General features: G+C 48.2%; 1 long non-coding RNA gene across 1 annotated transcript; it reads left to right on the forward strand.

Annotated features, from left to right (window-relative positions):
• On the forward strand, positions 1 to 19,388 carry LOC143841871 (uncharacterized). The gene is made up of 5 exons (XR_013232916.1): positions 1 to 29; positions 1,623 to 1,781; positions 9,143 to 9,250; positions 15,037 to 15,120; positions 18,731 to 19,388. It is a non-coding gene; the product is annotated as an uncharacterized LOC143841871 (long non-coding RNA).
• Positions 19,389 to 20,972: the final 1,584 nt, after the last annotated feature.

The following is a 20,972-nucleotide window of genomic DNA, read 5'->3' on the forward strand; positions in this document are numbered from 1 at the left end:
CGTGTCTGGCAGAGCAGGGAGGTTCAACCGTGAGTTCCACCCTCCCACTTGCACACTTTTTCCAGCCTTTGGCTTCCCTGCCACCGCCTCCTCTTCTCCTTCCTCCACAGGTCCCGTCCAGGCCTCTGCTCTTCTCCTTATCTATCTGTCCTCTGACAGGCAGCTTGCCTTGTTCTCCTGATTTTCTTCCCTGTGTTCTTCCACATTCGCCATCCTCCTCCCACTTCTAGACCTCCTTTAGTCTCTGCCTGTTTCCCTTGCGTAGTCTCATGGTTAAGAGCGGCGGCCTCTAACCTGGAGAACCAGGTTTGATCCCCCACTCCTGCACATGCAGCCAGCTGCATGACCTTGGGCCAATCACAGTTCTCTTAGGGCTGCTCTCACGGAGCAGTTCTTTTAGAGCTCTCTCAGCTTCACCTGCCTCACAGGGTGTCTGCTGTGGGGAGAGGAAGGGGAAGGTGTTTGTAAGCTGCTTTGAGACTCCTTTGGGTAGTGAAAAGCAAGGTATAAGAAACTAGCCCTTTTTTCTTGTTTCTCTTATCCCCTCTCAATTCACTTCAATTGTTTCCCCCAGCCAGACTGGCTAACAGTACAGTCATAAGCAAAGCTGCCAAACAGGCTTTGGATGGTGTCTGCACTTCAGTCCATGATCTCTGATTGGCCAAGACCTTGCATTCACAACACAGTCCCTGGCTGGCTAGGATCACGTATTTATTTGTTTGCTTTCTACCCCGACTTTTTACCCAACAGGAGTCCAGAGCGGCATAACATGGTCTCTGGGTTACCTTTGCAACAATCCTGAGAGCAACCCTCCTCAGCTTAGGCCAAGAGCACGTGACTGGCCCAAGGTCACCCAGCAAGCTTCCATGGTTGAGCGGGGGGATTCGAACCTGGGTCTCCCAGAATCTCCCAATGTGGCACTTTGACCATGACACCGAACTGGCTGTCACTTGTGTAGTTAATCCAAAAATTTGTAATTTAGGGGGAAATGGCACCTTAGCGACCACCATCAGATGAAACAGCAACTCCTAACAGGAATCAATGAGGATAAAGATACGTACAAGCGTCCTGGGTAGAAGTTTTCACCTCCTACTCCTGTCTGCTGAAGAAAGTGGAGACCGACTTTCTAATTGCTTTTTCAGTGTGAACTGCTCTGTAATAGGGGCTGTAATGGCTTCAACTGACTCACTGGATCGTGACCCCTGAGAGGGATGGCGTGGGAGGTCCCTAGCAGGTATCTCCACAGTCCCTGGTAAACCAGCCACAAGGTTGTCTGAGGGACTGGATTCCCTGCGCAAAGCTCTGCCAGCATTCCGAGGGAAGCAAGGCCCTTTAATTATTCAAGCCCCCAAGTCATTAAGCGTCCGCCAGCTCGAACTCTGCTGCTTTCGCCCTTCATTACTGCTGCTGCCAAGTAAATATTTCTGTGGCGCATTCATCAGGGTGACATCCAGCAGCCAGCCAGGTTGAATGAGCTCTAGCATGTCTCCTTTTCTGCTCGTTCCGGGAGGCGTGTGGGCATCGGGGCACTGGGAGGGCAGCCAGCCCCTTCAAAAGGCATGGGAACTGCTACAGAGGCTTTGTCTCTCTCTCGTGGCTCTGGATTCTGTTCACTAATGCAGGCTCTGAACGTTGTTGGAGCCAAAGAGAAGTGCATTTGCACGCACCTCTGCCTTTCAGCACACCAGGCCAGATCTGTACTCTGGAAAGGAACCAGCTGACCATCCGATTACAAGAACAGCGTGCGGCGGAAGTCATGGCTGTGGCAATAGGGTTTACTGGTAAGACTGGGAGAGCTTGGCTAACCACGTTCTTTCCTTCCTTCCCCTAAAGTGTCTCTCTTGAAAAAATCAGCTGCCGCTGTGGTATGCACAAGACGGCATGATCATTGCCTTGGCAGAGAAATAATTGGGCCAGGACTGACCTTAGCTGGCTTTGCACTTTGCAGACCTACTTGGAGTAAGTCTTAGGGGACTGACTCAGGAAGCTGGTGCAAACACTGTGGCCGCCATGGAGGGACCAGTCAGGAAGCCAAATGTTCAGCAACAAAATATATTCTAGTACAAATATCTACTCTTAAGTGCACATTAAGAAGATTTAAAACAAGACTCCAAGTCTGTGTAGTATTGCACGTGCAGTCTCAATAGTTGCACAAGAAGAGTTGGTTTTTATACTCCACTTTTCTCAAAGTGGCTTTCAATCACCTTCCCTTCCTCTCCCCACAACACACCCTGTGAAGCAGGTGGGGCTGGGGGAGTTATGACAGAACTGTTTTGAGAACAGCACTAACACAACGGACTAGCCCAAGGCATGTGGAGGAGTGGAGAATCAAAAGCTCACCAGATTAGAGGCCATTGCTCTTAACCACTACACCATGTTGGGTCCCGTAGCCTAAATGTAGTATGCGTTTCATCCCAGAGAGTCTTCATGTGGTCAAATGAAATATATGCACACATATAATGACATGAGCCTCTTGTGGCGCAGGGTGGTAAGGCAGCGATATGCTGTCTGAAGCTGTCTGCCCATGAGGTTGGGAGTTCGATCCCAGCAGCCGGCTCAAGGTTGACTCAGCCTTCCATCCTTCCGAGGTCGGTAAAATGAGTACCCAGCTTGCTGGGGGGTAAACAGTAATGACTGGGGAAGGCACTGGCAAACCACCCCGTATTGAGTCTGCCATGAAAACGCTGGAGGGCGTCACCCCAAGGGTCAGACATGACCCGGTGCTTGCACAGGGGATACCTTTACCTTTACCTTTAATGACATAATTTTGCAATAGGACCTGGCTGGAGATCTAATCATAAAATGTGAAGCTCCCAACAATCCATAATCCAGACATGGAGCTCACAGTTAAAAATCAAAGTAATCAAGACCCACCCATCTGTCCAAAGCCAAGTTTCAATCCTGAGTGTGCATCATCCTGTTTAAACCCAAAGAAAGCGATGTAATAAATCTTCGTATTTTAATATGATTTGTCGCTCAACCTTCAGGTTCCTGACTTGTTTTCTCCGGTTTGGGTTTCTGGTCCCTTTTTGTTTTTCATCTTGCTGCGGAGGGACCGCCGGAAGTTATTTTACCACGGCAAGATGTTTGTAAAAATGGATTGGCCTCATTTTGGAATTTCGAACTCGCAACTCAGCAATCCTCGAAAATGATTAAAGCAACCTTAAAACCATCACGAGTAGCATAAGGCAAAGGCACATCCAGCCATGTGTGGATATGGGGTAGGAATTTATTTATTCTATTTATATTATTTATATGCCACCTTCCCCGAAGGCTTAAGGCGGTTTACATAAAATAGGAACGATAGAGATAACTCAGTTTATAATGATAGTATAGTGACAACAACAAACAGAATTGTAGAATGGTAGGACAATGGGTAGAACATTAAAACAATTCGTATTGAAGGCCCAGTGGATTGGGTGGATCTGCAGTGGTTGTCGTAGGAGTGAGGCTCAGGGGGCCTATGGGAAGTGGTGGTTCAGGTCGACCTCAACCCAATGCCTGGCAGAGGAGCTCCCTTTTGCAGGCCCTGCAGAACTTGTTTTGCCCTGAGATGGCTCTCTATCGCTTAGGTCATGGCAGAGGACAAATGAAGGTAGACTGAATCAGAACAGGGGTCCAAGAAGGTCAGTGTTGCCTGCACTGACTAGCAACAGCTCTCCATTCTCGGGCAAAGATCTTTCACGTCACCTATGGCCTGGCCCTTTTAAACTGGCAATTGGCCCTGGGACTTCCTGTGTGCCAAGCAGATGCTCTGCCACTGAGCCATGGCCCCTCCCAGGTGGGAAGCAATGCACACAAGTACAGTGCTGCCCTATGCTGGATCGGACCCTTGGTCTGTCAAGGTCAGGATTATCTGCTCTGACTGGCAGTGGCTCTCCAGGCTCTCAGGTTTCCCATCACCTACTACCTGATCCATTTTACTGAAGGACTGAACCTGGGGCCTCCTGAATGCCAATCCAATGTTCTGCCCCTGAGCTACAGCCCCTCCCTAAACGGCACAAAGATATGACACGGCAAGTCTGAGGAGACTGTCAAGATACCAGCTGCTTCCACACGGATGTTTAGTTCCTTCCAAATTTCAACATTATTAACATTTCCATATGACATTGTTGCACAATCCGCAAGCTTCTGGGTTGTCCTGTGTCACCGCATTTCCCCCCTCCAAGCCTGCTTTGATCAGCCTCAAAATAGGTTTGGTCAGGAAGGTCTGGAATTTCAGATGTTATATATATATATATATATATATAGTGATAACCTACAAGTGATTTCTTTTTAAGACAGCAGAGAACGTGAGGAGTCCACACCCAGTTGGGACCCCTCTCCTTCCCACCCGCTCCAAGCCCACCATTGGCCATTTTGGGAAGGAGGAGCAGGTCCACATCACCTGATAAATGTTTAACAAATTTATAAAAACTGTCTCTCACCCATTCAGGACCCCCTTCCGGGGCTGTTAAATAACTCCGGGATGACATTTATTTTATTTATTTATTATATTTATATACTGCCCTCCCTGAAGGCTCAGGGTGGTTTACATCAAAGAGGAACAATACAAATAACTCAGTTTATAATAATACATGAAATCTTGGTTGAGAAAACCTGGTCTGAATGGAGCCCCCTGGAGTCCAACTTAGCTGCTTCAGACCAATGTGGCCACCCACCCAAATCTGTCTAGACATCTGTTACCTCCTTTGCAGAGGCAATGAAGAAGAAGAGGAGTTGGCTTTTATATCACAACTCCAACAGCACCTTTACGACCAACAAAGATTTATTCAAGGCATGGGCTCTCGTGTATGTGCATGCTTCCTCAGACAATGGACGTGTGCCTGCACATGAAAGCTCACTCCTTGAATAAATCTTTTCTGGTCTTAAAGGGGCTGTTGGACTCAAATTTTGTTGTAAAACTTCAGACCAACACAGCCCTGCACTTGAATCAATCTTGGAGTCTCAAAGAGGCTTACGATCGCCTCCCCTTTCCTCTCCCCACAACAAACACCCTTTGAAGTAGGTGAGGTTAAGAGAGCTCTGGCAGGACAGCTCCATGAGAACAGCCCTGTCAAGGCTGTGACAAGCCCAAAGTAATCCAGCTGCCTGCATGTGGAAGGAAGAGCAGGGAATCAAACACGGTTCGCCAGACTGGAAGCTGCCACTTTTACCCACTACACCACACTGGCATGAGAGCACAATGGGAGAGCGTTCCCTTACAGATGCAGCTGTAGGGTTTGTATTGTTGGTGGAAGGGAATAAGATGAGGGAAGGGACCGTTTCTGGCAACCGAGGTCTAGGGAAGGGGTGAGAGGATTGAGAGCGAGGCTGGAGATAATGTATTACATGTCGACTGGGTCACCGTAGGCTTTCCAGCGTGCCTTGCCACGTGAACTGATCAACATCAAGTTTCCAATTACGACCAGGCGTTCAAGCAGCTGCCACTCGGAGGGCTTTTATCTGTGGGTCACCTCATACAGTGAAAGGAGCTGCTCCCAGCATCAGGCGCAGCCCTTTGCAAAGGGATCTGGTTCCCTCGGTAGCCGAACCATGTTGTTAAATAACAGATAGGCCGATGCTAATCTCCGATAGTCCGGAGTCTAAAATTGGTTTGTCGCTGATCCTCTGGGCTCTTTGACTCCGGCATGCTGCGACCCAGCTGCCGTCACAAGTTTGCCCCCCGACTTCTTGGCACAGCCTGTGTGGGCTCCACGTGCTCTCTCCGGGCTTGGCAAGGATCATGTTACCCCCGCTGAGTTCAAAGGGGGCAGCCTCAGCTGCCTTCAGTGAGCTGACCCTTCCATCGGCTGCAGGCCCGGTTCTTACCATAACAAGGATGTAGGAGACCGTCATGAACTAAGATGCAGGCTGCAAATTGCAAGGAAACAGCTAAAAATACAGATTACTCTCCCTGCATGGGTGCAATGAACAGACTGGATTCATAAACAAATGCCGGAGAGCCAGGCCTGGGAAAGGCTAATGTCCAAATACGGTCTGGTTTCTCTTTTCAGGGTGGAGCCAGATAAAGCCAGGATCGGCCTCTCTATCCTCGCAGACAAAGACGTGTAGCTGACCTAAATTAGGCAATTGTCAGGATCTGATTTGGGCTTTCTCTTGTTTTCTCTGCTATTAAAGTTTCTGGGCCGTAAGTGATTTCTGGTGTTCGTACCTAGTGATGCTAATGGGCATTCCTACCTCAGCGCGCATAGGAAGAAGGGACAATGAAAAGATTAAGAACTGAGCTGGGGAAATTATAGTGAACCAACACTAAATTTGCCGCTCTCAAGATCTGAATGCTTGAGTGTGAATTTTGCAATGTTGCTAATCTAGACACAAAACAGGCAAAATAGATTAGAACAACAGATTATCTGGTTTAGTATGTTTCCACCAATGGCCAGCCAGTTGCTTTCGGGAAATTCACAAGGTAGGGCACAAATCAACAGCAACCCCCCTTGTTAGTCTCACAGCATCTGACGCTTACAGATACATGGTGTCTGAATATGGGAGTTCCACTGTTGATAGAAAATCCATGATGCTACTTCTTTTCTTTCAGCTGTTTTTTTAAAATCAGATCTTGTGTGTATGTGCTCAGCTATATAGTAGATAACGTGTATCATTATTAAATTTTGCCCACCATGCTCCAAAACATCAAAGGTTTGTTTGAATGAAGTAATATCACTTGCTGTTAATAACCACTTGCCTCTGCCTCACCTCTTTCTTTCCAACCCCCTATCAGCTGTGGAAAGTTCATGCTCAGGCACTCGGGACATGAGGATATGTTCTTTGTGTCGATGGATCACAGCCACTGTTGCAGAGGGTGTGGATGCCAAGTCGCACCAGATCTGCAGTGTGCATGACTGAGCAGAATATAAAGACTGTCCTGCAGGGGGCAGTGTCGGAGATGTATATTTTGCATAGTTAGTTCAGGAATGTCAGGATAGTTTTCAAATGATCTCCTCCAGTGTCCCGATTAACTCAGTAGGGAATTTCCTGCTCCTTTGAGTATACTTCCTCTGTGCTTGCTTCACCAACAGAACAGAATGATTGCAGACAGCAGTTAGAGCAGTTAGTTAGGTCTCTCTTCTCTCCTCTTTTTCTACAAAGTTGTTTCTCTTTTTCAAATAAAACTATTTTTTTCTTTTTAAGCAGCTTGATGCTGTGCTTCTTTGCATATTTAAGCTCTGCCAACGCTTTTCACTTAAGCACTAGGTCAGAAAGGCACCCCTCCTCCCCCTCCCTACCCATCTTGAAATCTGTTCATAAGATCTGTGCCAGGATTTTCCTGACCTAGCGGTTAGATCCGGGGCACTCAAATGGGTTTTTCAGGTTAAGAATTCTAAAAATTACTCTTGAATGTTTTTCTATCTACTTTATATATCTATTTTACTAATGTTAGCTGCCCCAAGCCTGACCTAGGGAGGGGCAGCCAATAAATCTAATAAATAATAATAATAATAATCAGAAAACCAGGCAGTCTACACTGATTGGAGTGAACAAAAACAAAAGTAGATATTTGTGATCCTGTTGCCACCAGGAAAGAAAGCTGGGAGACAAGAGGCTGTAAATAGGACATTTTTAATCATTCTGTCTCCTGGTCAATTTTCGCACACCGACTGGTCTGTCAGGGAAAACCTGCTACGGAACACCAGCACATTACAGAGGACTGCGGGGCAGGTTTTAGGTTTTCCACTCTTATTTATGCCTAGAGTTGCCAACCTCCAGGTGGAGCTTGGAGATCTGGAATTATAATTGATCTCCAGGCGACAGGTCAATTTCCCTTGAGTAAATAGCCACTTTCGAAGGTAGACTCTATGGTATTATACTCTATAGAACAGGGGTAGTCAACGTGTGGTCCTCCAGATATCCATGAACTACAATTCCCATGAGGCCCTGCCAGCAAACACTAGCAGGGGCTCATGGGAATTGTAGTCCACGGACATCTGGAGGACCACACGTTGACTACCCCTGCTATAGAAGTCCCCTCCCTCCCCAACCTCTATCTTCCTCAGGCTCCATTCCCCAAATCTTCAGGTATTTCCCAACTGGGAGCTGGCATGTGGAATTTAAACAGATCGATCCCACAGGGCACAAAGCTCTTCAGACGGCACATTCCACCAAGTTGGGGCCATGCTTGAAAAAGCCCTCCGGTTAAGTTAAGCAAGCTAGCCAAAGCCAGGTGCCACCAGAAGTCCACCTGAAACAGGGGTGGGGGAAGGTCCTTAAGCGATGATGGTCCCAGACCCTCAGGGCTGTAAAGGTTAACACCGGCATCTTGAATTTGACCTGGAAGCCAATTGGAAGCCAGTGCAGTGCTTCCAAAATAGGCCAAATATGTGCAGACCACAATGCAGACCAACAGCCTGACAGTTGCATTCTGGACATCTGGAAGTTTCTGAAGACTCTTCAGACACAGCCCGGCATAGAGCAAATGGCTAGAGTCCGATCTGGGGGAAGAGAAGAGTTGGTTTTTATGCCCCACTTTTCTCTACTTCAGTGAGTCTCAAAGTGGCTTACAATCACCCACCATTCCTTTCCCCCTCAACACAGCACCCTGCTCAGAGGGCTCTGAGAGAACTGTGTGAGAGAACAGGTCACCCAGCAGGCCTCATGTGTCTCAGAGAGGCTTAGAATGACCTACCCTTCCTCTCCCCTCAGCAGATACTCTGTGAGGTAGGTGAGGCTGAGAGGGCTCTGAGAGAACGGTGACTGGCCCCAGGTCACCCAGCAGGCCTCATGTGTCTCAAAGTGGCTTACAGTCGCCTCCCCTTCCTCTCCCCTCAGCAGATACCCTGTGAGGGAGGTGAGGCTGAGAAAGCCCTGAGGGAACTGTGGCTGGCCCAAGGTCACCCAGCAGGCCTCATGTGTCTCAGAGAGGCTTAGAATCGCCTACACCTCCTCTCTCCTCAGAAAACACCCTGTGAGGTAAATGAAGCTGAGAGGGCTCTGAATTTGGGCCTAGGATGCAAAAAGTCATGGCGCGTGGGCAGTTGGTAAACTCCCCCCCCCCCCAGTACCTCTGCCCTGCAGAGCAAGAGAGAGAGGGGGCTTTAAACTGTTAATTTATTTGCAGGTATGTAATGTACTGGGCCCAATATTATAAATTATAAAATTGAGCCAATAACCAGGAAAGAAATTCAGTTTTATAATTTCCTTTTAGGGGCTGCTTTAAGGAAGTGTTTATTCATCATTCAAGATATAGTTAAAATCGCTTTCCCGCATCTGAGTTCTTCTGGGCTGCGGAGAGAGAGAAGGCTCAAGAATAACGGTAAGCTCAAAATGTTTATACAATGTTTAACAATCATTTTGCTTTCATGAATATAGACTATATAACCCCCATTCCTTTCTTGCCATCCCAATGTTCTCTTTTTGTATCAAGGAAATATGCTCAGCCTACTTTTACTCTTTATGGCAAATGTCACTGTTTGTTAATTTAATCTAACAGCTGTTCTTACAGCGCCCCCCCCCCCATTTTAAATCTTCCTTGCTTCTGTCGTATTCAACCAGTTTCTGGACCTTCTGTGTTGCTTTCTTAATTGAATCTCCAACTCCCCTGAAGTGTATTTTTCGGCAGCTCTTTCCCCAGGAACAGAGAGGTGAGGCTGAAGGCATTTTTCTTCAGCTGCCAAGCATGTGCATACAAGCAATTGTCATTCATAGTTGTGTAATGTGATTAAGATATGAAAATTAAAGAACAATAACAGTTGCTGCAGAGGGGGAAAAAGGAGCAATTACAGTTTAAACTGATTAAGAATCTCTTTTGGAGTGAATAGGACGGAATGAATGAAGCCGGTGGGAAGTAAGTTTAACGGAAGGGGTATAGGGAGAAGCAGGACTGGTGGAAATGGGTGGGTAAAGTTTTGCAGGCAAGGAGGTCAAGCACATCCTCTGGGTCAGTGGTCCCCAACCTGTGGTCCGCAGCCTGGTGCCGGGCCGCGGTTCCCTCTCCCCACCCCCCCTGCAGTAAAAAACATCCCAGGCCGCAAGCTTGCAGCCCTGGAAGCTTCTTACTGTAGGGGGGGAGAGGGAATCAGGGCCGCGCACGATCACATGCATGCTGCACGGCCGAAACCGTGCATGTGCGGCACTTTCGTGCATGCGCGCATGCGCGAAAGTGCCGCGCATGCACGATTTCGGCTGCGCAGTGCGCATGTGCGCATGCGTGGCCCGGCTGCACATGCGCGCTGTGCGGGTGCACATGTGCGCTGTGTGGGCGGGGCAGTTGCCCTGCCGGTCCCCAGCCGAAAAAAGGTTGGGGACCACTGCTCTGGGTGACCTCTAGACTTTGCCAGCTCTGGGTCAGGAAATACCTGGAGACTTTGGGGGTGGAATAATTTGAATCCACTCCAGGAGCACCTTTTAAAACCTTCCTCATCTTCCACAGAAAGGCAGTGGTGGGCAACCTGCTTAACAGGAAAGCTTGTGGAATGCTGCTGATCTTTGAGAAATAATTTCCATCCGTGTTGCACAACCACCAGTGGGCCAGGGTCCAAAAGTGGGTTGTGAAGCCTCTGGGAGTGGGTCGCAGGGCACTCCTCCCTTCTGGCCACTCCACCCTTTCTATTGCTCTCTTTTGTATCCTGGGAAGCAAGATCTGACCCTGGAAACGTATCTTCCATTTTTTGCTCCACTGCATTAGAAGAAGAAGAGTTGGTTCTTATATGCCGCTTTTCTCTACCCGAAGGAGTCTCAAAGCGGCTTCCAATCGCCTCCCCTTTCCTCTCCCCACAACAGACACCCTGTGAAGTAGGTGAGGCTGAGAGAGCCCTGAGATTACTTCCAGTGATCAGGTTAAATGTGTACTGACAGTCATTGAAGTGAGTGAGAATCTTAGGGGTTTGGGTAGATTGATGAATCATTCTTTGAGCTCACAGCCAGCACTTGGGGCACAAGATGCCCTGACCTTAAAAACAAACAAAGGAAAGCCAGGACCCCAGGTGGTTCCAGTCATCTGTTTTTGAGTAATTTACATGAACATTCAGACACCGTTATGGAGCTTGTGTGTTAAGTGCCAACTTTGGGTATTGATAGCAGGGCAGAGTGAAGGTGAGCAATAAGCCGTGCCTGGCAGGCTTGGCAGGACAGAACCTGGTGGACTGTGTTAGGGCATGGCTGGTCTCAGGACAGAATCAACCACCTTTGCAGGGCTGGCTTTGGAAAGCCCAGATCCGACTGTCTCCTCTCTTGCTCGGACCGCTGCTGTCACGTACGGGACTGCTTTACCGACATTGTATTTTCATGTTACTGATTGGACCCTTGGGGTTCCAAGAACAACAGCGTGGGGATCGGATTCATTTTTTTAAAAGGAGGGATCCAGCCTTGCTGTAGCACAAGCGTCTGCAAGAAGAGGATACCCACCCAAGTCCCTTTCCCAGGACCACAGCAGGGGCAGCCTGTGGCTTGCTGAATCGACAATGATCCTTTTAATCAGGGTGCCTGAGCTGGAAGCTTTCACATCCCGGCTAATGAGAGCCTTTCATGAGCCACAATGGAGTCGAGGCCAAGCTGTCCTGAATTCTGCTGACTAAGCGATACCATTGCTGCGAAGTGCTCCAAATATGCGATGGCCATAATGGGTTCCAATGATGAAGGGGAGCTCCTTCTACACTCCACCGTGCCTTCTACACTCCACCGTGAGAAACCTCCTGAACTTATTTGTTTATTTACTTCATTTGCATCCCTTCATTTCTCCCCAAAGGGGACCAAAGGCAGCTTATGTCATTCTGCCCTTCTCCGTTATATTTTCAAAACGGCCCTGTGGGGTAGGTTGGGCTGAGAGAGTGTGACCGGCTCAAGGTCACTCAGCGAGCTTCCAGGGCACAAGGGTGGATTGGAACCCGGGTCTCCCAGATGCTAATCTGACACTGTTCTCCACAACACCACCCTGGCTGAAACAAGGTCTTTGTATGTGATAGCTTAAACCCGGGGTGGCCAAACGGTGGCTCTCCAGATGACCATGGACTACGATTCCCATGAGGCCCTGCAAAGCCTGGTAACTGATGGGCACCCAGTGACGTGCCTGCAGGATGAGAATAATTGCTTTGCTCTTTCTGATCAGTGACAGAGAGACTAGTTGGCAGGCAGAAGAGGTAACAGGGCAGAACTGGGAGGTTTGGGAACTATTTTCAACAGTTTTGAAAATGTCTGCTTTGGGTGATTTATGTGAACTGGCAGGGGTGCATGGGAATTGTAGTCCATGGACTACACCACCCGTTTGGCCACCCGTGCTACAGGTTCAGTCCTTCTCCATAAGGGAAATTGTTTCTGTTTTGTTTTAAAACGGTCTCCACGTCACATTTTTTATGGATTGGAGTTCTCAGTCAAGCAGGAGATTAACTGGACAAGCCTCTATTAATTATTTTTTTGAAAGCGGCCAAGATAATAATCAAGGAAGGAAAAGTCATGTTCTGTTTACAAGAACGAAGAGAAGCAGGAAGCGTACCAGCAGCCACGTTCACAGCAAGAGGGAGATATCCCCCCCCCCCCCCCAGTTTACATCTTCCTTGCAAACAAGGAACCGGCTCGGCGGCCAAGAGCAGCTGATGGGAAACAAAAACCATGCAGGTTTCTCCCAGAGGAGCACCGTGACCCAAGATTGCTCCCCTGGCCTTTGCAGTGCAACACATGGCAACATTTGCAGTTTGGTGACCTCGGATGACTCTGAGGAGCAGAACAACCAGGGGGCTGACTGACAAATGCTTCCCGGCCTGCCTGAGGAAGCCAGAGGGAGCAAGATCTCAGTCATAGAAATGACTCTGGAATCCGGCTGTGGATTTGAAGCCAGCCAGCCGTTGCATAGATGCCCAATGAAATCTTGGAATCGGTAGGCAGGAAAAATACAACTTCTAGGCCAATTTGAGGATTGCTTTTTCTGTATTCCCATGTTTTTAAAACATGAACAGAGAAACTAGGGGGTGGAAAGGGCTGAAGACTCAAGCATTTATCATGTCAGAAAGTGAATTTCCTCCAGACCAGGTATTATGTTTTTTTTTGGGGCGGGCATCACCTGGACATGGAATTGGGGGCACTGTGGGTCGTCAGGTAGTTGTGAATTTCCTGCATTCTGCTGGGGGCTGGACTAGATGACTCTGGTGGTCCCAATTATATGCTTCTATGTTAGAAAGGTCAACATATGAAGTTGGCTTATAGTCGATCAAGCCACTGTGGCAGGACTGCCAGCTCTGGGCTGGGAAATAAGAGATTTTAGGGTAGAGCCAGGGCTGGACAGGATTTGGGATGGGGCAGTTCACAAATCTCTAATGACTCCACATTTCTCTCTCAAGTTTAATTTTATTCCTCATGATTGTCTAAAGAAGAGCAGAAGACCCACCATCAAAAAGACCCCAGAGGTTGTTCATAACCAGAGGGCTGGGTGAGAACCTTTCCGGACAGGGCCGAGAGCAATTTTGATCTTGATCTCGCTCAGTTACTTTTAGCCCTGGCTTTGAGCCACCATCATGTGATCCCCAGCGATGATCTTCCAAGCCCAGCATGGTTGGCTGACCACCAGGCAGATATTAACATCTCCCTAAAACATCGGCGGGGAGAGAACAATACTGTTGGGCTGTTTCTTGCTGTCAGTGAAACCAAGGAAGGAGACAAAGCTTTCCACTCGCTCTCCTAGGAGGTTTCATGCTGGGCTGCAAGCTGGAGTTTTAGTCAGGGCAGGTTGCCCCACCTCTTCTTGCACCCACATGAGTGAGCATTTGGCCCAGTGCACCTCATCCACCCCTAATTTGTGCCCCTGTACGGGAGCTGGGGCAGTGAAATTCCCAGTGCATAAACGGTCTTACTGAAGATCTACTGCTCTAAGCAGTTATTTATTGACTATTTTATTTATTTCCTCCATTTATATTCAGCCTTTCCCCCTGAAGGGGATGCAAAGTAGTTTATATAGTTCTCTTCTGTAACTTCTAAAAGTAGTGCCCTGCAGGTCTCGATTGTCAGCCTTTCTCAACTTTCTTACTGTTGAGAAACCCTTGAAACATTCTTCAGGCTTTGAGAAGCCCCAGAAGTGGGGCAATCGTGCAGAATATGGTTGGGGAGCATCACTGTGGACATGCCTCTCCCCTTCCCACCCCTTCCAGGCCCATCATTGGCCATTTTAGGAGGGTTGTGTCGGTCGACATAACCATATATGGTCTTATTACCAGATAAATGTTTAACAGTTTTTTTAAAAATATATTAAACATTAATTAACTTCCACCAATTTGGAAAACCCTTCCAGGGTAGTCAAGAAAACCCAGGTTTTCACGAAACCCTGGTTGAGAAAGCCTGGTACAGAGGGATAGCCTGTCAGAGTTAGATACTCAGCTGAAAAAAATAACCTATCCTAGGCTATAAAGGTAAAGGTATCCCCTGTGCAAGCACCGAGTAAAGGTGATGCCCTCCAGCGTTTTCATGGCAGACTCAATACGGGGTGGTTTGCCAGTGCCTTCCCCAGTCATTACCGTTTACCCCCCAGCAAGCCAGGTACTCATTTTACCGACCTCGGAAGGATGGAAGGCTGAGTCAACCTTGAGCCGGCTGCTGAGACTGAACTCCCAGCTTCATGGGCAGAGCTTTCAGGCTGCATGTCTGCTGCCTTACCACTCTGCACCACAAGAGGCTCTATCCTAGGCTATAACAAACAGTTATTCAATTTAACAATGAATGAAGAGTTAGATGTTCTTCAGTGCACGGGAGACTATGAACCCATGAATGCAGGGTTTTTTTATCCCGACCTGTCAGTATAGATTTCAAAGTTGAATTTTTTAAAATCCTCATTACAGTTTGAGGATCCAGGAAACCTTGAGGTCAAATCTCCACTCTGCCCTGAAATTTGCTGGGCGATCTTGGCCTAGTTACCCTCTCTCTCATGAGGTCTTCCCATTATAACATCCTTCTGGCATTTTGAACCTATAACAGAGAATTTTTCCCGAGACCCTGCAGCATGCACCATGCCCCTGCAGTAAGAATCAGTGTGCTGGTCACTTCACCCCCAGTTGCTTTGCACTTTTCTTTTTCATGCCCCTAAATGCTAATGGGAACTGCTTTTTGCCTCTCTTTTCTTAGACGCGAGAGAACGCCCATCATCTCTCATCCGACTATTGCTGCATCTCCAGCTTGCTTTCCAGCTCAACCTGTCCCTCATGGCAAGTAAGAACATTTCCTTATCACAGATCTCAGTGATAGCTGTTTTTTAACTTGACAAGCGATGCTGACAGATAGCCGTGTGCCCGAGGCCCTGTGCCGATCTTATTGTAATTTAAGCCCCATCGATCGCCTCATGCCTGGAAATTCCAAAAATAAGAAGTTGTCATTTCACCGTGGCTTGAAAAAGAGTGAGATTATTTCAACCGTCCTCTTCCCAGAGGAGGTTTTCTTTCTGTTTGGTTTTTTAAAAGGCCTCCTGTGAAGTCTAACCAAATCCAGAAATCTGAGGCCCAAAAGAGAAAATACAAAAGAGAAAATGCCTTCTCTGCGGCCCAGCCAAATGTAGGGATGCCAGCCTCTAGGTGGGACCTGGGGGATCTCCCAGAATTACAACTCATCTCTAGACTACAGAGATCAATCCCCCTGGAGAATATGAATGCTTCGGAACAGCCTTTTCCAAACTTTTGACCATGGAGGAGCCGCGGAAGTGATGTCAGATGGCCATGCCCCCTGCAGTGACATCACTGCCCAGGTTAATAGGCAGTCCCAAGGACTGCGGCGAGAGACAGGAAGAGAGTCCACCTCAAAGGGTTAAGCCTGGATTAAGCATGCAATCTCTGCCCCTCTCCCAGGCACAGAAACCATAAGAGAACTCATGCCCAAGAGGGGGAGCAAAGGAAGTGGCCAGTTCCCTAGCTTGTGGCTGAGGTCAATAAAGCAGGAGGGGAAAGGCCGCAGATCCCCCTCTGTAGCTCTCATGGAGCCCCTGGGGTCTGTAGACCCCTGGTTAGGAATTCCTGCTTTGGAAGGTGGACTCCCTGGCATTGCAACCTACTGAGGCCCCTGCTCTCCCCAGGCTCCATCCCCAAATCTCCAGGAGTTTCCCAACCTGGAGCTGCAACTGTGTCCACCATCTCCATCCCCCCATTAGTGGCCGGGGGTGTGGGGTGGGGCTGGCAAACATACTGAAGAGGGATGCGATATTATCCCTATTGTCGGACTGGATCCCACAAGGGGTTGGTTCATTTCCTGCTTCGTAACAAGAGGGTTTTATTGCCCGGTCCTCATACAAGTGGGCATTTTCTTTGAGGCTGAAGGCCCTGCTGTAAAACAGGCCAGAACTTTATTCAGGTCATCCTACCTCTCACAGGAAAGCTCTGGGATTTACCCCTACACAGTGGAACACACAGTCAGGAACCGAAGTTACAAGTTGTTCTGTACTTCCTACACGCCTCCTCCTGCTTCAATCCCTGAGTCAGAGTTTGCCAAAAGAAATGTTTGGTGTGTATGCACGGGTAACACACACAGTCATCTCTGAAGGTTTCTATAACAGCTAGCTAGCTTGCTTGTTTTCTTGCTTTCTCTCTCTCTCTCCCATCTTCCTTCTTCTCTTTTTCTTCCTCTCTCTTTCTTTCTTTCTTGTTTTCTTCCTCTCTCACTCTTCCTTCCTTCCTTCCTTCCTTCCTCTCTTTATTTCTGTCTTGCTCCCTTCTTTCCTTCCAGATTTTTCTTCCTTTCTCTCTTTCCTTCTCCCTTCCTTCCTTCCTTCCTTCCTTCCTTCCTTTCCTTCCTTCCTTCCTTCCTTCCTTCCTTCCTTCCTTCCTTCCTTCCTTCCTTCCTTCCTTCCTCTGTCTTTCCCTGTTTCTTTCTTTCTCCCTTGCTCTTGCTCTTTTTCTGTTCAGTGAAGCCAATCAGTAAGGCATCCAGCCAGAACATTTATGTGTTCTAGGGTTACCAACTCCAGGCTGGAAAATTCCTGGAGATTTTGGGAGTTCAGTGAGGCACGTTGCCCTATATCCCACCCTCCAAAGCTACCATTTTCTCTAGGAGAAGCTATCCCTGTTGCCTAGATATGAGTGCTAACTCAGGAGATATCCAGGCTCCACCTGGAGCTTGGCAACCCCTTGTTCAACCCGACAGGGCTTTTCATCCCATCCCCCTTCTGTCCACCTTCTCCCTGGGCTGCAAGGTTCTGAGAATGGGAGTGGGTCTTGGGATAGAAATGCTGCCTTTATATCTCAAGCCCCATTCCCATTCACAGAACTATGGCTACATTGACAGAGTCCACCTCAAAGGGTTCCTGACCTTTCTCCAGCTGGGGACAGGACATGTGTAGAAGGGCAGAAAGGCAGTTCTGAACGCCCGGGTGTTGGGTGGGTTTCTAAGGGATGTGAAAGAGGGTTCCCAAGTCAAAGGAGGGTTCTGATTTTAGTCCCATATCCTCCTTCCTGCGGTTTACAACAGCACGGTGGGAGGGAACGACTCTTCAACCTGCAGTTTAAGTCTGTTGTGTGCCTCCCACCTCTGCCTCCTCACTCGGGTCTGTGCTTAAAAATAAAAAGGAGCTTGTGGGGATGCATTGCAGGGCAGAACAGTGACAATTGGGAAATCCCTGGAGACCCTGGGGGTGGAGCTGGGAGTGGGTGGGGGTTGGGCCAAGGCGAGGTCTCAGTGTTGTATCATACTATGGAGCCCACCCTCTGAAGCAGCCATTTTCTCCAGGGGAACTGATCTGTCTAGTTGCGAGATGAGTTGTCATGCCGGGGGATCCCCAGTTCTCAAGGGGGGACTGGCATCTCTGTGGCATGAAGACCTGGAAGTGACATCACCACACAGAGTGACAGAAAGACCATAGAGGTCGGGAGGATTCCTACAAAGTTGCTCGAAGCAGTGACATCACTTCCAGGTCACGCAATGTCACTTCACCCCCCCTCTCGTCCCATGAGGCACTAGTGCAGCAGGAGGAGGAGCATTGAGGGTGGGCTTTGCTCTCTTATAATGGGCCCCACTTATCTGGCTGCGAGCTGCCGCCCAAGGCCACCTTAAGCTGCCTGGCCAGGGGAGGGGACCCTTTCAAGGCCCATTCTTAGGAACGGGCTTTGAAGCTAGTTTTAGCATAAAATGGTGCAAGGCGAAAAGCTAAGAGCCTCTCTGCCTTCTATCCACCCATCTTCTGCTTTTGAGACAGCTTCTGCAGCTGAATTTTTTTTGGGGGGGGGGGAATAAACCGAGCCAGCGAGGTCATCCTGCCCACAAGAGCACACCATGTGTCTTGATTGGCTTTCAGCCCTTCGTTTCTACAGCGCAGAGAAATGAACTGCAGGCTGAAATTGGCACATGAGGCTGTATTGAAACACAAAAGCATTGTCTCAAAAAAAAAAAAAAACATCCATTCTGTGCTGACAAATGATCCATCTTAAAAAAAAAGAAAGAAAAGAACTGAGTATGGTTTTAGCCAAGTCTCCCATTGTGGGCAAAACAATCCCTGCTCGGTATTTGGTGAGTTTTATAGCTTGCGCCTGGCTCAAGCTCAAAAAAAGGAATGTCCTGGTTGGGGGGAGGGAAATGCTGGGGGCGGGAATTAAAAGGACAGTGGAAAATGGGAGTCAAACAGGACCTGAGCCTCCTCAGCAGTTGGGAAAATAGAAAGCCAAGATCACATGGCTTCTTCCAGGCTGGGGTGGGGTGGGGTGGGGGGAAACAGCTGTGAAAGCCCACCCAAACCACTCCAGTAGCCACCTCTGGTAGCCACTGTCCTGTTTTGTGTTTTGTGTTTTGGGGAAAGTCTTTGTTTGCATATTCCTAAATGACGTGAGCGTCCCATGTACTTCAGGTTTCGGCTCCCTCCCCTTGCATGTCCAGCATGTTTAACTTCAAAACAAAGGGATGGTGGGAAGAGAATATCCTGTCTTGCACAAGTGGAGGAGCTTATTTGGAAGCAAATTCATCTCGTCCACCCTCTGCACTCCAGCCCGAAAACACGCTGTTCTTGGGGGGCTCAATCACAGGGCAACCAACAAGGGGAGTAAATTCACGACCAGTTTCCTGTTTCCTGGGGGCTGGTTTCCACTGTCCCTATTCAGAAGTGAAATGGACTCTTCTGTCACCTCATTCTCCCATAGACATAAACTAGGTCTTCGGCGAAGCCCATGGTTTCATTTCCCCGTCCTCATTTCTTTCTTGACATGGACATTTAGATTATGTTTGCAGAGGGTTTTTTAAAAAAATGTGTGTTGGGGGCGTCTCGAGAGACAGCTTGTTGTGATGGCTAACAGTGATGGCCTCTAATCTGGAGAACGAGCTTTGGTTCCCCGCTCCTCTTCCATGTGCTGCCAGCTGGGTGACCTTGGACTAGTATCCAGTTCTCTTAGAGCTCTCAGGAGACTTCAGGTGGGGCTGAGAGAGGAAAGGGGAGAGAAGGGAGAGAGGAGAGGGAAGGTGATTGTGAGCCACTTGAGACTCCGTCAGGTAGTAAAAAGCAGGATACAAAAAACAGCTCTTCTTCTTAATCTTTGGTTGCATATGATGAGATGATGATGATTTGGGGCCCCATGCTGTTCTACAGAGAATAAACAATATTTATTTATTTATCTTTATATTTATATACCTTTATTCCTTTATATGTTATAGAAAGTGAAAAATGGTGCAACTTTTCATTGGTCCCAATGCTGAAATCCTAACCTTATGTGCTGTTGAAATAATCTCGCTGGCAAGACGTTTATAGCTACATGACAAACCGGTTGTGCATGAATACACTGACAAAAGGGTGCCTCATTCCCCGTTCCTGAGCCTTGTAAAAGTAATATCACGGTGTCTGCGGGCTGTCAATCTCAGCCATCCTCTTTAATCTCCCGTAAAAGGGAAGGGGAGCCTTTGATTGCTGGGGCTTTCTCGGAATTAAGCTCCGGTATTATTTACTTGCTTCTAAAATATGTGGTTTGTCCCATTTAAGTAACTGAAAACATTTATCTCATCAAACTGTTTGGACAAACAGACACCTTTTCCACACTGCAAAATAGCCTTCCTTAAACATCACTGTGCCTAAACAGGTCCCGGCATTGTTCTTCCAACAAGTTGGCTCCTTGCCTGCTAGAAGTTTGAAAGGAATGGAAGGATGCCTGTAGGAATAGGTTAACAGCCAGGCACTGCCATTGTTCTCAAACATCCTGACAAATGCAAACTTGAGCCAAGAGGCTCCAGCAAGCTTTATGTTTACACTCTGCCATTCGTTGACACTGCAACTCTGGTCCTTGTGAGAAGTGTTGCTACTTCAAAGAGGTCATCTTGCAGAGTTAAAGCGTGCATATGGTGTAAGCGACAGGTCTTACACCTGACAATGCAATCCCAGAGTTACAATGCTCTAAGCCCATTAATAGCAGTGGATTTAGAAGGATGTAACTCATACACTGTACTCTGCACACTGTAAATTACCACACCTGCTTTAAGTAACACAGTTTCCCCTACCATGCGATTTTGCTCCTTGTTTTAGGCTACAATCCTGCACGCGATTTTACGTTGAAGGAACTGCGGCTCTTTGGTAGAGCATGCACTTAGCCGGTGGAAAGTTGCAGGTTCAATCCTCGGCTTCTCCAGCTAAAACAGTGGTTCTCAACCTTCCTAATGCCGCAACCCTTTAATACCATTCCTCATGTTGTGGTGACCCCCAACCATAAAACTATGCCAGTGTTCATTCACAGACATTAAACCGAAACTGACCAATGGCGTGAAGATCCATTGTTCATGACGGCTACTAAATTGTTTTCCCCCCCGGGGTTTCTCAGTTCAGTTCTGCCTCTTGTCCCACCATGCTGATCTCGCTCTTTTCTGCTGCTCCAAACAGATGAACACTCTATCTCGATCTACCCCGCAAGGTTGTTGTGTGGATGGCGCCCCCCCCAGTGAAGCTGCTTGCCCTGCTGCAACCCCTGTGAAAGGGTCGTTCAACCCCCCCAAAGGGGTCCTGACCCACAGGTAGAGAACCATTGAGCTAAAAGGACCAGGAAAGAGGTGATGTGAAAGACCTCCACACAAGACCCTGGAGAGCCGCTGCCAGTCTGAGCAGACAATACTGACCA

Source organism: Paroedura picta, chromosome 7 (genome assembly GCF_049243985.1).
Source record: "Paroedura picta isolate Pp20150507F chromosome 7, Ppicta_v3.0, whole genome shotgun sequence".
In the NCBI taxonomy this organism is placed as follows: Eukaryota; Metazoa; Chordata; class Lepidosauria; order Squamata; family Gekkonidae; genus Paroedura; species Paroedura picta.